The sequence below is a fragment of the Daktulosphaira vitifoliae genome, unplaced genomic scaffold, assembly GCF_025091365.1.
Source record: "Daktulosphaira vitifoliae isolate Bord-2020 unplaced genomic scaffold, ASM2509136v1 Scaffold_2, whole genome shotgun sequence".
In the NCBI taxonomy this organism is placed as follows: Eukaryota; Metazoa; Arthropoda; class Insecta; order Hemiptera; family Phylloxeridae; genus Daktulosphaira; species Daktulosphaira vitifoliae.
In genome coordinates, this window is record NW_026099573.1 from 28,624,336 (window position 1) to 28,643,207 (window position 18,872).

The following is an 18,872-nucleotide window of genomic DNA, read 5'->3' on the forward strand; positions in this document are numbered from 1 at the left end:
CTGTAATACTAACGACATGAGCTGCGTTTAATGAACGGCCATCAGTTATTTCCCTGCTGGGACATTAATAGTGGTGACGATGGAGTTACAAATAAAACCTGCGGAGTAAAAAAAAGTTAATAAATAAATAACGTAAACAAAAAGTTGTCTCTTACGCCGCCGTTGAGTTGGGTAACAATATTATACATTATGAGCACCCCGTTGGCCGCGGCCAGTCCTTTGTTATATTATTATTATGTATAATATTATATTTGCCGGTTGGCAGACATTATACGGAGCTGTTAACGCAAACGTAACTACCTCCTGACCGGCCGATGACGATGGCGACAGAGCAGGGTTGCCCTGAGGGAGCTAAGGAAATCCGGTATAATAATATCCTTCTTAATTATTCAGGACGGGTCCAGGACCCTAATTAAGTCTGTCACTAATAAAAATACAGCCCCAACGCCCTGACTAGATGGTCACTTTGCGGCTATTTGTCATAGTAAAGGTGCGCCAACTTGGCACCGTCCAAACATTTACCCTCGACACTTCTGTAACACGCTCTTTAATACTGTACGACATTTTAGTTAATATTAGTGCAGCATGAATATTTTTTTCCCATTTTTCATATTTTTTTTTATATTAATTTCTCGAAAGTGTCGTATTCAGTCAGCTCACCCTCACTTTTCATTTCATGACATTTCATTTTTAATTTTTTCTTCTTTTCTAAAGCTCTACGCGACTTCAGTTAACATTTTTTGTTGGTGCGCACGTGAAATTTACTTCATAAATATTTTCTTCTAGACTGAGTCACAAGAAATACAGTAATAAAACAAGAATGAAATAAAAAAAAAAAACATAATAATAAGTGTCTAACGCCATTTAATATCTAAACATAATAAAATATAAAATTTTAGAGTTCAATAACTATACGATATAACATTATATTTCTCAAAAACACACAATTTTATTGTTAGAAATAGTTCCTATTAAGTTATTAAAGATCATCATATAAAAAAATAAGTCGAATTTACAGTATTATTTATAATGATATCAAATTTAAGTTAGACACAATTATTTTATTCTCCGCTGATTATCTTAAACAGCAATGCAAAATATATTTTCGACTTTGTAAAAAACTTATTAATTACTGACCCTGTAAAAATAAAGTCGTTAATACTATTGCCTTACAATATAATATTTACTCTGAAATATAGTGAAACGAATAAATCTAAGTAGAAAATCGGTTTTGATCATAAATGAGACAAGTATTTAATTATTCAATACATTTTACAAACCACCACCTTTGTTTTCTGTTTTATGAACCATCCAGTTAATTTTAACCAACTTCTTGTGTTTAAAGTTAATTATTATTAATGAACTCCTCATTTCTTCGTTTAAATTTAACTAAGTTATATTGTTATAGTAATATATTTTATCAATTATAAATTAATATGTGTACCCCACATTCTCTGGATTTTATAGATATGCTACAAACTGTTCCTTAAAAATAATAACAGTATTTAATGCTAATTGTTAAACTATAATAACACTATTAGTACTCAGTATTAAAAGCTATTAAAAAAATTAAAATAAAATAATTATCGAGTACTATTGATATACTTTTTATAAAAAAAAAACCATTGATTATTACTTATTAAAACGAGTAAAATAAATATCAAAAGTCAAAACACTTCTAAATATATCTGACCGTTTAAATTAAAAGTATACTTTTCAAGTTTTAAACTTAAATTACCAGATATCATAATGAGTTAAATTAAGTTTTTGTGTAGATACATAAGCAATATAAAATTGACTATAATAATTTGCGTTCCAGCATGCTAATTATTATTCAATAGCATACGAATTTAAAGATTTACTACCAGATTTCAAGAAATTTTGAAAATACTGACTTTTAAGGAAAATTCAGTTTTCTGTACTCCTCAGTTAGTACGTTTTTATTTTATTTTATGAAAATTGTAAATTGTTTTTTGAAAGTGATACTATTTCGTTAATTGTTTTTGGACTTTGCCTATATACCTTCAATTTTTAGTATAAAAATTTAATAATCATGGTATCTTAGAGTATGAAGATCAGACCGACCAACGTTTTTTACTTAATATGTTTGTCGAATAAATAAATAAATATAAAAACATATGTTAACTTTAGATTCAGTACTCTTAATTTTAACAAAAAAAATCGAGTACTAGCATTTATTTCAAAATATGATCAATACTCCTTTTTTTAATTTTTTTCTCATTTTGTAATTATTTCAATCAATATTTAACAAGAAAAAATGTTTTAATTTATCATTTTATGATAATTGATAAAATATATATTTTAATTTTAGTTCTATCGTTATATTTTTTTCAAACAAAGGGCATCGATTATTCAGGTCATTGGTCGTTCCATCATTATTCTGTAATTTGTGTTGAGAATTTCTATTTATAAATTACTGTTCATATTGTAATATACACGGCATCTGAAAAGGTTAATATAAATACATGCAGGTTATCTCAGATCAAATAACAATTTTTATAAATTTTGATCCAATTATGATTCACTTTGCATTTTTAAACCTTAAAATCATATTTTTTTGTATTTGTCAGAAGCAAAATAAAATGGAGGAAAAGTGAACAATTTCTTGTGTATATTTCTTCCTATAATAAAACATTAATTATATCAATGCAAATTTATATTACTTTTGCATTTACTAGAAAGTATGATTTTTTTATGTTGGAGAATTATCTAAGTTACTAACTATAAAAAATTAATTTTGTACTACGCAATACATCATTGTTATTAAATATTTTTGTTAGATAATTTTAAAAAAAAAAAGATTTATTTTAAGTTTTACATTTTTAGAAGATTTTCGCTTCAACATCAAACAATATCGATGTCTAAAAATTTTCTTTTTGAAAAAAGACAGATTTCAAATAGTTACACAGTACGACTTTTCTTTTTTATTTGTTTCATGGTGAAAACTTAAAAATATGAGTTTTTTTCCTCAAACTAAAAAAAAGAACAATTGATTCGGTATTAATTTTTAAAGTTCAATCAAAGAAAAATGACATACAGAGCTTTATATTTCCCTGTAGAATTCGTGACGCTAGAATTCCAGTCATGTAGTTTTTTAGGCAAGATTTTTGAAACTTCTCTTCATTTTCAAACGTCAATGTACGTTTATATTGTTTACATATATCTATTGCCAAATTTCTCTGTTATTAAATTAATAGGCATAAATGTATAAGTTTTCCAACATTAAATAAAATTTTCTCTGTTTTGACCTTTAAGCCCTATCGAACGAATAATTCAAATAAATAAAAATGACCCTCTACTGTTAAGTGAAGTAGGATACATAAAAATTATACACAAAAAACTAGTCCCTCCGATGATGAGCCGACAGTTAGAGGGTTAGGTGCCTTACAATAACAGATGAACCCACTTGCTACTGGTTTGAACAGATAATGCACTTTTTATTAGGCACACATGGTGTATAACTACTACGATTCTTATTGTTTGTGCATAATGTGATTCATCCTACCGTACAATAGGCTAAACAATGATTGTTACCGAAAAAAAATGATTCTTCACTGACTGCATTAAACTAGCTAAATGTCAGATTTTTTTTTTTAATTAATGCAACTTGAGTAAAGGAAGTAGACCATTTTACAATTAATTACATTAAATTCAGATAAGGAATAATGAATATATATTTATTTATTTATTAAGTTGGCGTTTGTCCCCAATTAAATATAAAATATGTGTGCGTATAAACTTTAAATACAAGTAAGATCTATTTGGATTTATTGGTCAAAAATTTTTTTATTGACCAGGCATTTTCTTAATTGGATCATTATTTAATGAATAATTAATTGTATTAGGTGATCGGTTTACCATAAACCACTCGATTACTCTTAAAATAACTACATAAGAAAAAAACTGTCTGATAACAGCTTTTGGACCAGTACTTTGGAAGTTATTTTCATATTTATACTTAAACGGAATAGAGTGTACAGTCAGGAAATAAATAATGATAAATATAGTAGCACCCCCCGCTCCAGTCTTTATTTTAAATTGTTAACAACTTTTGAAATACTAGTTCAGAAGTTGTTATCGACCAGTAATATTCTTAATTAGATTATTTCCTATTTTATAAGCTATTTAAATATGTATGTTGATATTTAAAAAAAATTGATACCCTTTCAAGTTTTAAAGGATGATTTAAAAAAATATTTATAGCTGATAAATTAAGAAATATATGCAACTAAAATATATCAACTATTTTTTTTTAATAATGTATTTATTTTGTGAATAATAGAATGATTTGTGATTAACCGATGACTCTGTATATGTCTTTATTTAAAAAATTTTAATTGTCATCAAGAGATGAACATAAAAAATAAATCAAGACTGATAAATTGTTTTTTTTTATTAATTAAGTGATCAATAATAAAAAAATCACCTTGTACAACAACAAGTTTTAATATGTAAAATAGCCATTACCGTCTCCTTTAAATTTATTCGTTTAAGTACTATGATATTTAATAATTAATATAAAATTGATTTTAAATGTACTCAAGTAAACTGTTTCAACAGCGTCAAGTTAGGTATATGAGTGCATAATTTCAATAAATATAATTAGTTCATCAAGTTGTTTAAGTTAAAATTCAATATTTCTTAATTCAGCATTTTCGATGTAATTTCTTAGCCATTTATATCATTTAATCAAGCAGTCATCTTTTAGTCAATATTTATTCTCATATGAGTGAAAATCAAACAAACTATTGATAATTATCGTTAAATAGCTTATAACATATAGTTCTTGAAATAATGAGTTATTAAATAAATATATATAAAACGGTATTAATAAATAATAACACCTAAGAGTCAATTAGAAGATGTTTATTAGTCGTGAGTTTCAAGTAAATAAAATAAGTAAACAATAAGTATAAGAAAATCAACAATTATAATTTGCAATACGTATTTTGTGAATTTCGCAAATTTGTTTTAAAGTTCTAATGAAAAGTTAGCAATTAAAAGATTTGATTGAACAATACTTTATATGTAGTAAGAAAATAATTATGTATGCATTTACAAATAAGTGTATTTTGTTATACATTGAGAAACTCAAGATTTGGCAAAGGAATTGTATAATTTTAGAAAGTTTAATACTTTTTATGCAGCTATAGAACATTACATTGAAAACAACTATTTCAAGGTGTAATGTACATTTTCCCTCTCGCTTAACGACATTTTATGATCTCCCTTCTCAAAACTACATTACACTCTATACATTTTTGAAGTAAAATAATTATTTTTAAAAGTAAATAAAATAATAGCGTTTTTTTTTTCATAGAAGGTTTGATCAGTTAACTTGTCAGTTAAAATGTGATGATACAACACCGTAATTCATTTAAATTTTTATTTTTCCAGAAATAAAAAATGAAAACTTTAAAAGTCTGGAGGCTATTGTAGTTTTAGTAAAATATACGTGTTACACATGAGTCTTTTAATAACTTATACTTTATCATTGAAATATGTTTCAATGGCAAGCAAGGTGTAATGTTATTTAAATATTTATGCGATTTAAAGATATTGCCATTGGCCATAAAGAAACTCAATGAATGATAGATATGAACATTTCCGCGTAAAACTTATATATATATGTTCGTCATAGGAGTAAAATCAACGAGTATTATCATATTATAGACCGCCTCTGGCATTAAATAGGGAAAAACGAATAAGAAAATATGTTCTAACAGGTTATGTATACGATTTTAGTTTGCACCCTTCGATCGAGGGACTTCTTGGCGAACAGATGCGCGTTTGAATAATTGATTGGAGCGACTCAGTGAATCATTTGGAGAGGGAGACGGAACGCACGACGAAGGCCCAGGCTATCGCCAACACCAACGCTACCACAATGGTATCACATAACAAATTGAACTCGAAGCATACAACCAATGGGGCAGACTTATTTTATAATCTACAGAGGAATAATTGCGTATGGTAGAGAGGGCCAAATCTACAGCGGTAGCAGAAAACTAGCGGCTCATTATTGCATTACTAGGACCACCCGTCACCAGCGTTGCAATCAAAATGCTTCACGGCGATAATGACATTAATTTTTTGGCAAGGGTCATGCTCACCCGTTCAGGAAAGTCGTAAAAATTGATTCCTTAAAAAAATACATGTACCCAATTATCAATGATTTATTGTATGAGGTTGTATTTCTCTGTGTAATTCGCATTTTTACCACGAAAAATAAAAAAAAACAACCCCGACTCTTATTATGTCAATGACAAGCAACTTCCTCGGTGAATCATGTATATAATCTTAAATATAAAAGATCTAAAACAAAATCTTTTACTACGGATTAATGCATTGATCCGCCGTGATGCCATAACCCTCACAACATCTTACGAATATCAAACATGTGGTTAATATGACTAAAGATTCTGTACCAATAAAATTTAATAAATAAACGCATTTGTGGGCATATGTGTGTATGCGTTTTAATATAATATTACGTGTTTCAAGTAATTAAAACTATTTACTGTCATATAAAAACACTACAAGTGGTCTAACAACACGTTGTACTAATTACAAACTAACTTGTAATTAATCAACCATAAAATAATGAAGTCTACTAAAAAGTATAAGTATATGTAATTAAATATAGCGCCTAATTTTTATAGTTTTGAAAACTGTGACAATATAATTAATATAGACATTAGTTGAAAATATATTTAATCGTAGTATTATGATGTCAATAAAATGCGATTTGCTAATTTGAAATTACATACCTTTTAATTAAGTATTTGGACAAATACGTATGGTTGTAAATACTTGGGCATGTATATTCAAAGTCAAATAAATTACTACATTTAATTAATTATTCGAGCTTTACTTTCGCTTGCAATTGTTCTAACATTTTTATAATAGTTTAAATCACTGTGTACAGAAATGGGCGTTTTGTGTTGGCTTAGTATTTTTAGCGTAAACAATGTATGGATTATAGGCAATAGCATGGGGTGTGATTCTCGTGTATACATTCAACAGACCCCTTTTTTGATACATAACAAAAGACCGACAGCAGTTACAGCTCTTCTCTGCGTAATGCCGACCTATTATAAACATAGACAAAACGATGAGTCTAGATGATCGATTTCCATTTCACATTTATGAAATATTAGACCAATGAATAGAAATAGTTTTTTGTTCTTGCTCTCGCCCTATCCAATCTATAACATGATAAACGCATGCACACTTTTAACATAGATGAATATTTATATTAAATATGAAATCGCTATAATCGTCGTTTACATAAACTTAAATGTAATGTATTTGATCATGATTAAATGTTTGAAATAATGACTACTCAAAATTCATTTTAAGGTACGAATTTAGCATAAAACAATAAAAAATATTATAACAAATAAATTATTTTTCATAAATTCAGTTTTTTCCTACTTGAAAATTTAGCAAAATTAATTTTCTACTCATGTGTTTATACCGGATAATTTATAGAATAGGTTAAAAATATTTTATACTTTGATCAAGGTAATAGATTTTCATTGCTCGATAACTTTATTTTATTAAATTTAATGAGTATAATATGACAAACATTTACTTTATGAATAGTGACGCATTATTTTTTTTTTGAAGTTTACCATAGAGTGCATAGAATACTAGTTTATAAACATCAACCCATGAATCATACTTCAAAACTTGTACCGCTTTTAAATGTGATTGGTAAGAAAACAAAAACAAGGACATGCACGCGCCTTGGTTTTTGGATCATCTACAGAAAGCTACTGTACAGTGTAAATCAAAAATGGTATGACATTTTCCCAAGAGACGTCTTTGCGTAGGGAAAACAAAACAAGGAGCGCATACGAAGACGTACGTGGACTAACAACAAACAAGGGACATGTTGGTGGTTAGTTGAGATGGCAAACTAAAAGTTAACTTCCGACTTTACTTCGAACTTCCAATTCTTTATTACATTCACTCTGGCAATAACTAAAAAGTATTAGGAAATAAAACATGTAAATATTCAATAAAAAATTGTTTTTCAAATTCAATAAAAATGGAAAATATTATAACACTTTACTGTGATTTTTATAACCATACATTACAAAAATATATTGTTTGTATTCATGAATACAATATTATATATTTTTATTTGCTTAGATTTTTTATATCATAATAAATTTAACCTTAATTGGTATTTATTTCTTTTATGCGATGATTATTTTTGAAGTGACATTTCATTTTTTGGACGATTATATACTCTACATAATTATTTTTTTAATATTAGCCACACAATATCTATTAAAATAATAATTATTTTGATATTGGATTGGTTGATTAATGAGGTATATTTTATATTATTTTTATCATTACATATTACTCTGCGGCTCTTTTCCTCCGCTTTGTATTCAAAAATATTAGTAACTTATTATGTACTTGTTCAAAAGTTGTTATCACCCGTTCATTTTGTTAATTAGAACATTTTTTTATTTTATAACCTAGTTAGATATCTATATTTTGACTATAAATAATAATTGACACCCTTGTAACGTTTAAGAAATGAATTTAAAAAATTCTTAATAATTAATAAATCCAGGTGATTATAAAGTATAATTTTAGAATATTATAAATAATTTTCTTTAAATAACAATTGTTTTAAGAGAAATGATGTGATTAATTTAAAAAAAACATCACTCTGTATATGTAATACGCTTTAATAGTAATTAAAATATAACTTAATACAAATTTCTAGTAATCGCCTGATAAATATTTTACCTTTTTCAACCGAACAGACTAACATTTTAGAAGTCTGAAATCTCTAAGGGTATCAGAGGTGTGTTGGAATCACGTTTCACTAGTGGTAATTTATCGTTAGGCAATTAAATGAATCGAATGCAAACGTTTCGTTAGGTTCGTTAAAAATATTGTATAACAAACGTAACTTGAAACTGATATGTTGATGAGGAGCTTAAATATTACTATTTATCACACACTAACCCTCTCCGCGTATAGGGTTAACAGCACATAGCGCACAGATGTCTAGACATGTCACTCGTAGTGAAGGTTCTACGATAATGGTAAACGAAATCAAAGAAGAAAATTGTAGAAGTTGATGTACAAAATGTATAATATAACCAATTATGTGCCCTTAACAGACGGGTATTGAAATTATTGTCGATGATTTGAGAGTGGCGGCGGCGGCTTTGACCCTCAGCAGACACGTGCCAGCAATACTTTTTTTTTTTTTTTCAATCCGGCGGCAGTCGCCTGTTGTTTTTTCATGCACCGACAGACACGAGCATCGTGTACGGGATGGAAAACTGCGAGGATATGGAATGAGACGGATGTAAATTACCGAACAAGTGAACTGTTGTAGAACCATTGATAAGTGCCAGCTTTATCCACCACACGCGTTTCATGTGCGAATAAGTAATATTGTGGAGATCGTTTCGTTTGTGATTTACACACGCGTCGCTAATTGGTCAAACCCCATTTCCCACCGGATAAACAGTTAAAGCTGTTTAATCTCATTACCACGTAACAAATAGTATTATATACGGTTATATTCAAAAATAATTTGTATCAACATAAACGTTTCATAAGCGCAAACAGTCTTTTGGCCTTTGGGAACGCTTAAGACAAAACAATTTTTTCTCACTCCAATCGAAATAGTTTACCGCATCTTCTTGCTATCTAATTATAAATAAACAATTATGTATAACATTATATACATTTTTTTGTTCTCGCCACTGTTATATTTCAACTATAGCTGTTGAAACCGACCCAACCCATGACATCGCACAATCGCAATATTATAAGGCAACATTAAAAAAAAACATTAATTATTTGTATTATAATATAAAGGGTTATTTTATTTTTCAATTAAAAATTTTAAGAGGATGATTTGGGAGTGCTAAGTAGCCAAAACACCTCTTATTTGTGCCTACGCTACGTTTTTATTTTTAAGTTCAAAATCCAATTAATCGTTTTTCCAAATATTACGTTTACAATTTTTCTCATTGAAACTCATCGAACATTTTCAATTTAGTCTTAATTATTGAGTATTAATAAGAATTTTTTTTGCTTCCAATTTAAAAAGTCCCAATATTTGTATTACTTAGCCCAAAAAACATATTTGCTCAGTGGTCATAATACCCAAAGCGTCACAACTTCACTGAGGGTGTGTTGAATGAATAAGACAAGCGGAACGATGTGGAATTGTCATCAAATTATTTACCTGGTTGATATTTTGTGAGGTTTGTTTAGCGAAATTAAAGAATTGTTTGTTCGGTAATTATNAGGTTTGTTTAGCGAAATTAAAGAATTGTTTGTTCGGTAATTATTTAATCGAAAGCAAATAATAATAATAATTTAATTTGACAAAAAATATACCCCGCGCAGATTTCCCTGGAGGTCGGTACGTCATTATAATAAAATTTTTGGTTTGCTTTTTTTTCAGGAGTCCGACTCTATTTCCAAGCAAAAACAATATTAATGAAAACACATTTACTCTCATTTCTTGTAGTATATAATATTCTATTCTCTGGATCGTTTGAACCGAGCGTGATACAAGTACACAATATCATTAAAATGTTCATCAAACTAAAGTGGATTCGGGTGCGGATCGTTATTAATTCATTTCATTTTTATTATGTTGACTGCACAGGACGAACACATTTCTGTTATATATATACATACTCCATTAATAAAATTGCGCACTAAAGACATTTTGTAGTGATGTTAACATTTTGCGTTAACGTTTAACTCGCAAAAAATGTCGAAAAACAGAAAACTGCATAAAACATAGTTTATAAAACCAATATCAGTAGATTTTGACATTTTTGTTTAAACGGGGGTGTAATTCTTTTTTATTAGCTAAGTTTTCAAATTTACTCAAAAATGTAACACAAATTATACAGACTTTTGAAATTCAAAAGCATTAAAAGATATCAATTTTCTAATATTTTTTTTCCGTTTTCTTTCTGTAAGATAACTATTAATATCTTAAAGGATGGGCAGAATTTTATAACAGAATTAATTGGACTTTAATTCCTAATAATCAGGAGCTAAAAAAAAATTGTACATTAAATACTCGTTAAAAGTATTAAACTATTTCAAATAAAATGTATTCTGTTTAGTAATGATGACATTTTTGTCGGTTTTTTTTGCGAAAAAGAACTGTCAAATAAATAAATGTATCGGAATAATAACGTCACATACTTAAATGTGACCATCGACTAAACTGTTATTGTCAATGGGTTAGTTCTGCGAGTTGTTAAGAACATTTGAAAAATATTTCCTAAAAGCCAACTGATATTTCCATGTATACCATGTTTATTTGTTTTTAACAATAACTCAGCTTGAGTTTTCGGACACCACAACCCGTGCGGCTGTCAACGCTTATAAAAAGTAAAGAAAGATAAATGATTGTTAGGTACGATAAATTCCAGTATAACTATTACTTTCAACAACTTGTGCCGCTATCTTTTTCCATCGATAATCTGTATCAGAATTAGGTGTAAAATGACAATATATTATTATTATGTTATAATCAAATTGAACGATTTATTTAACCATAATATTAGTTTTATTAGTACTTCATGCAAAATACTTTTGTTTAACAGATCAACATTTTTTGTTGCGTTATAAATAGAAAAATAAAACAACCCTTAGGGCAGAACTTTGTAGCGATTTCCTATTACATTTTTTACAATTTTCTGCCTATCAATGGCTTAATACACAATAACATTTCCTCGAATTATTCAAAAGTACATTACTTTTTACAGTTAGTTATTTTGACTATAAGTGGATTCTACTAGTTTAATAAATTTAATAATTATCTCATGCAAAGTCAACAATTACAATTTAGAATTTAAACGAGCGTGGTCATATATATAAACCAGCACTTGATTTGTAACAACTGACAACCGTGTTAATTATAAATATCAATAATTTTCCGGCCACCAGTGGCGATTTCTGTAACCCCTTATGTACATATTAAAAATTATTACAATTACGGCACTTGTTCTTTTTATTGCATACACTGCAGGGTGTTCTCACTGGCATACGGCAAAATAGTTCAGAAAACGTTATCGATTACAGTATTATTATTGTATTGTATATTTATATGGTGATCGTGTCACCCTACGAATTGAAAAACGTTCATAAAAAAAAAAAAAAAATTATTGACGCCCATCCGCCTGAATACTATTATCCGACTGTGCTACCGTGATGGTGACGACCCTCCTACTCTTGTCAAGGGCGTTACTAACACAAATGTAGTTTTGATGTAACCCCTCAGAAATTCCATAACATTATTTAAGTAAATAGTAGATTTTAACAATTCAAAGATAAGAATAAGCCAACCAAGAAACGATGTATCTAATATTTAGTTTTAGAAACATAAAGATAAAATCTTGAAAATATTTTTGTTAAGTTTCAAAATAACAAAAAAATTTAAATACCCTCCTATTATAATAGAATAAACATCATATCAAGGAATTGTGTTTTGTCATTAAAACTAAATAATAATATATTATACAACAATTATTTTTCTTTGTTTATAATTACTCCATTTTCAACGATTTTATTCAAATCTAAAGTGTCTACTATATCTTTTTCACAGTTTAACAATTATAGAGCAATAAATCTTTTAATAATCGTCGTTAAATATAAACTATGCTTTATTAACCGAGTTTTGTTAAAAGTACTTTCATTTTATGCAATTGTAACAGGCGATGTACATTCTAGACGACTTAATCAGTTATTCCGAAGTATAATAACATTAATTGCTGACATTTTTCTAAAATATCATCAAATAATACATTTGGACGAAAACATTTTTAATATTTGAAAAAATATAAACAATGATGTTCCACGTATTATTTTTTCATTAAAAAAATTACCCAGGAATATAAAATAACTCATCAAAAAGGTACAAATATATGTTTTTTCTGTTAAAATTACATTCATTCTAAATATAAATGTACACATTGTGTATGATATCATTTATTGATTGCTAAAATCATTTTGTTAACGTTATGAAGATTTGTGTATTTTGAACAAAATAATAAAATAGCTTTTTTTTTTTTTAGATCGAACTAATGAAACACAGTTATTGAACTCTAATTTAAAATATTGATAGCCAAACTTGATAAATTCTTTAATTTGCAATTTGCTGATTTCTTAAAAAAAAAAAAACACCAAAATTCTAGTGGTAATGGAGAATACTTGAATGACCATAGTCGGTATTGAGTTCATCAATGTCTCTTCAACGTAGGGAGTAAATATTAACAGAAGGTCGATTATTGAGTTGGGCTTGTACAACTGACAAAATGACGTAATGCAAACTAATAACCCGTGACTATGGCCAGATGGGCCAATTTATGATCGCCACCAAGCCGCTGAGTGTGTGTGCGTGCCCGTGCAATACTGAATTACAATCTACTAACTAGGGTGACATCAGGTTAGATAACGAGTATTTATTATTTTATAGTTGCGCGGTTATATGTTACCTGCGGTTTACAGTCACAGTGAGTACAATAAACTAACACATTAAAATGTTTAATGAAAGTAAACACGTGTTTTCCATGAAATGCGTTGTATTATTTTTAATAATTGTACTCCGAGTTATTTTGGTGGCTCTTTCATAGAAGGAAATCTTGTAAATCAATTTTTTCAAACCCTACCCAATCACAAAAAAAATTTTGAAATGGATGACTATTAATAAAAAGCTGTTGTTGATGTATGAGGCACAAAGTTACATATTTGAAAAAATTAATTTTTATTTAAATGAAGATAGAAATTGAAACATTTCATTTAAAATAACTATTAAAAGACCATTTTTTTTTTAGGTAGATGACTATGGCAGTTACAGTGCAAGGAGTCCTGTGAAAAAGTCCATCAGGGAATATGAAAAAGAGCATAATAAAACCGTAAGAATATGTCCCCAGTCGGTCATATTCTATAATACTCAAGCCAATAACCGTTTAAAACTGCGAAGTGTTTCCCGTTTTGCATTACATATAACAACAAGTTATGATTTTAAAAATACCAACATATTTTGCATTTTAGAAAAAATAGATTATACAAATTGAAGAATAACTAGTTTGTCGCTTTTTAACGTCATTGAATAGTAAGTTATAATGCTTGATAGAAGCTAATAAAATGACATGGAATATCATAAACAACAATAACAGTTATTTTTGTTAATAGTGCTATGCTAATAGTTACTATAAGCATAGCAAATACTTTCATGTTAAATAAAGGTATGTACCAAAGTAATTCCTAGAACATAAATAACTCTCTTTTGCTTATAATATTAAAGTACATTGGTAATACCAATTCTAATGGATTTGTTCTATGTAGAACACAGTATTATGGTCAGTTTTTCATCGATAAAATATAGTTTATCGTTAACCAATAAATTTCTACTCAATTTATAATCTTTTTCTCCTTCTCTATTATCTTGCAATTTATAATAGTTTTAAATATATATTTTTTTAATTTTGTTAATAAGTATGTATTTCCCGATTTTTGAATGGCTAAATATCTTTTAAGTCTATCCATTATCTATTAAATTCCAATTTTATTATGTTGAATTACAACACATATTTTACTAGATAATATAATCCAACTAAGTGATAAGTTTTGAACCACTATTTTGAGAGTTCTTAACATTTTTAAATATAGACTAGAAATGAAGTGCAAGTTATTTTATATTTTCATGACGCATTACTTTGACACATCATTTCTTCCACCTAGGTATACAATAAATATTATACAACTGTTTGAAAAGTTATCGAACACTCATTTACTAAGTTGGATCATTTTCTATTATGTGAACTAGTTAAGTATAAAGAGTGTTCAGTAAGTTAGGAAACAGTTAAATTGTTACAAACAATGAGTACAATAGAAATTCGTTTCCTTATTTACTGAACACACTGTATATGTTGTCATTTAACTTGTAAATTTGGGTACCCTTGTGGCGGACCTGTAAGGCTCGCTTGAGGAAATTTTAATATTTATTTGTTGTTCGGGTTACCGTCTGGATTCCCTATTGAGCTATCCGCACAGAGTCCTCCAAGATGTATATAGGAAATAGTGATTATTTATAAAGAAAGAAATTTAACACTTTCGATAGAAATACTGGTTGTAAATATTATAATGTATTTTAAGATATAAATGTATAAATGTATAAATATATATATATATATAATATAATAAATATATATATATATATAATATAATAAATATATATATATATATAAATATAATTTCAATATAACACGGCAAGTATTAGTAAATGGTTTACAATTAGTGCTTATTCGACAATGTTGGACACTAGACTGACTATTGCTGCAAAATAGTCATACAAAGAAATCAAGGGAACATCCGCATGCGGATGTCCCTATCAATTATAAACATGTATATTCACAAAGATAAATATTTAATAAAGTGGTGGTGACATAACACCCTCATATGAGATAATTCTTAGAAATATTAAACTACTTAAAAATTGAGAAATACTTAAAATAAAAATACTATTTATACAAGCAAAAACTACATTCTTTAAATTATTATTATTTTAGAAGAAATCTAGTGGTCAACGACAAATTTATCACTTTGTGTTTATGACATTCTGTCCCATGCTGTAACAAAGAAAAATATATATTTTTCTCTAAATGTTTTCGTATAAGATAATTTGATAGTTGGATTTATGTATTTTTATATAAACAATTACCTAATTTATGTTTAATTTTTTTTAAATATGTATAACGAAAAATATTGATTAGCTCAATAAATAGTTGTAATATTGTTCGTTTTCGATGCGTAGCTGAAAAGATTTTGGTTTTACTTTGCCTGTTGTTTTTTTTTTGTGTGTGTGTCTGTATACGCTACAAATCCGCTTCTTTCAGGACTTATTTTTTCAATAATGCATCATAAAATTACAAGTTGTATTTATTTGAAGTTACAAATGAATAGAGTTTGAAAAATTATTCGATAATTTCCTTAATAATTAAAAATGTACCAAATAACTACATTTGGTTTAAAATATATTATTTCTTACGCAATATACTTTACAAAAAACTATCCGGAAACTTAATTTCTATTAGTTAAAGCTACTAAAACAATAAATGATAAAAACTTTCAGTCAAAAACCTTTATGATTTAAAAACATATAAATTTTATTTCATTAGCAATTGATAGTATGTGCTAAGTTCAAAATACATGTATTTTTAAATAATGTATGTGTTAATTTAAATTTCAAATTAATTTTTCCTAACCTTATAAAATTTTAAACTGTAGTGTAGACCAAATTTAAACCAAGACAATATATTAAATAACTTTATTTTAGAAAAAGTGTATAACCAATGAAAGTATTATATTTTCCATAAGACCATGATAAAAAACCAAGCTGTATAAGGAAAAATATAAAAAAAGTGAATAAAAAGAAGAAATAAGTCTTGTTGCACTATGGAAATAGAATTACTTAAAAGATGTACTGGGATTTAAAGTAAGTCTCAACAGGAACTAGCACTCGCTGCAAAACTGTTTGATACAATAGATGCATACATTAAATTTGATAAATTCTTTTTTATTCAGATAGCGCATAATAAGGAGGACATTACGTTAACCAATACAAACAATAAAACAAAATTTTAATATCAAGAGATGAAGGAAGAATATAAGTCATACAGATAATGCTAAAAATTGTTAATACTTGTTTAAAATATTTTTTATGTATATACAGTGTGATTTATTAAGACTACTAACGCCCTTTTTTTTTAATGATGATTTTTTTTTAATATTCGAAATTTAAAAGGAACCGAATGTTTTTTTTTTACTATTAAATGAATGATGGTATAAATAAAATTTTGATTGGTCGATAAATGGTTTTGTATTAATACAACTTTATGAAATTAATATAATATTTAGATATAGGTAAAAGGGATTGAAAAAATGGATATTTTTTTATGATAAAATATAAGTAATAGAATTTTGAAAAGCCTAACAAGTATATACTGGCTATGAAAATTATGTTATTTATTCATGGTTGCAGTTGTATTTTTTCAAAACAAATTTTATATCTTAAAATCTTTCGAGAAATTGAATTTTCGTGGTAAGATTACACACTTATTCAATTTCAATTTTGTGATAACTTCTAAAAATCATAATTTTAATATTTGAATCAAGATGATCAAAATTATAATTTTTTATTTTTGTAATATTAAACGTTTTTAACGACTTCCTACATAATAATCTTTAATGAATAATCATTCATAAGTGTTATAGTATACAATATTTACACTTAAATTAACTAAACAATGTTTTCTAACACTATATTTTATTTTAGGTGAAATACAGAGTTCATGAGATGAAAAATCAAGTAATAGATGAAACGATCAAAATAATTGAAATTTTGAACAGATTTATTGCATGGACCATCAGTTATACGGGAATTACTCAAATAAATGTAACAGTGGTTGGAATTATAATTTCCTTGTTTTATGTATTCGACGGCTTAGTAATATTGAGTAATCTTGTTGGATTTATTTATCCAGCATACAAAACAATAAAATTACTACAAATATTAGAAATGAGAACCAGCGAAAAGAATCATCATGATGCTCAAATAAAATGGTTGTCTTATTGGTTTGTGTTTGCATCAGTTTTAGTTTTTGAGTGTATTTTCTACTGGTTACTACGTTATTTGCAATTTTATTATTTCGTCAAAATATTGTTTTTAATCTGGTGCTTTGTTACAAATACTAATAATATCGCGTCAAGTATAGTCGATTCTCTTGGTCAATTGTGGTCAGATACAATTGTTAATAATGATAATAATATTAGACACGTCAACGATACTCAAAAAGATGAAAACATATCAAGTAGAATAAAACCTTTGCTTATGTTTAGTGAACAGTACTGAAATAGTACTCACAATTGAAATAATAATATTTTTTTTTATTGTGAAAATTGATTATATTTTCTTTAATGCAAATTAAAAGTTATTTTTATTTAATTGGTAAGTTTCAAAACGAGTACATAAATGGTACAACCATTAATAATGAAAACTGCATCCTTAGAAATAATATAGTAGTTATAATTATTTGATTGTGTTTTACGAATATTAGTCGTGTTACTACAAGGCATAGAAATTTGATCTGAGCAGAGAATTTTTCCTATTTCCTATTCTCTACTACAGCTGAAATTTAAACTAACATGTAGTTTCTCAATAACAACAAAATAAATCATAGTCACAACAAGCATAATTGAATGTATTGAATATTTATTTTATAAAATACTTTAAATCAGTCATTTTCTTGTTTCTTATTTTATTTTACTTATATTCAAAAGTATAATTTTAGTTAACTATATTACAATTAGAATGGCTGAATAACTGTATTAACTAAATATGTAGTCATAGTAAAATATATATTTGATCTAGAATATTATAAACAAAGGTTTTTGAAATTTTACTAAATTTATAATTACTTGAATAATTTTTATACATAATTTAATCAAAAAAATATTAAACGTATGCTAAGTAATTCAAAATCAGTACCGAGAAGTTTCATTTCAAATTTTGGCAATTATCGTAAAAAAGTGCTTACATAATGACGAATAAATTCTACAAAAAATATCGGTAGATCTTATATCATTAAGTTGTTGTAATTCAAAATGATAATATTTCCGATTAATTCATGTGTATTTTTCATTTATAATTCTTCTACGCATACACAATTTATTTTTATAAAAGGAATATACATATTAATGGCAAAATTTTATATTATAATAGAATTAATTAATGAATTCTATTTACATCAATAGATGTTTGATTTATGCTA

At 27.0% G+C, this 18,872-nt stretch overlaps 1 long non-coding RNA gene across 2 annotated transcripts; it reads left to right on the forward strand.

The window, feature by feature from the left end:
• Positions 1-13,287: 13,287 nt before the first annotated feature.
• Positions 13,288-14,288, forward strand: LOC126898412 (uncharacterized). Of its 2 annotated transcripts, none has more exons than XR_007702246.1 (2): positions 13,288-13,486; positions 13,875-14,288. It is a non-coding gene; the product is annotated as an uncharacterized LOC126898412 (long non-coding RNA). The 2 variants fall into 2 exon arrangements; XR_007702245.1 differs by lacking the exon at positions 13,288-13,486 and adding an exon at positions 13,605-13,765.
• Positions 14,289-18,872: the final 4,584 nt, after the last annotated feature.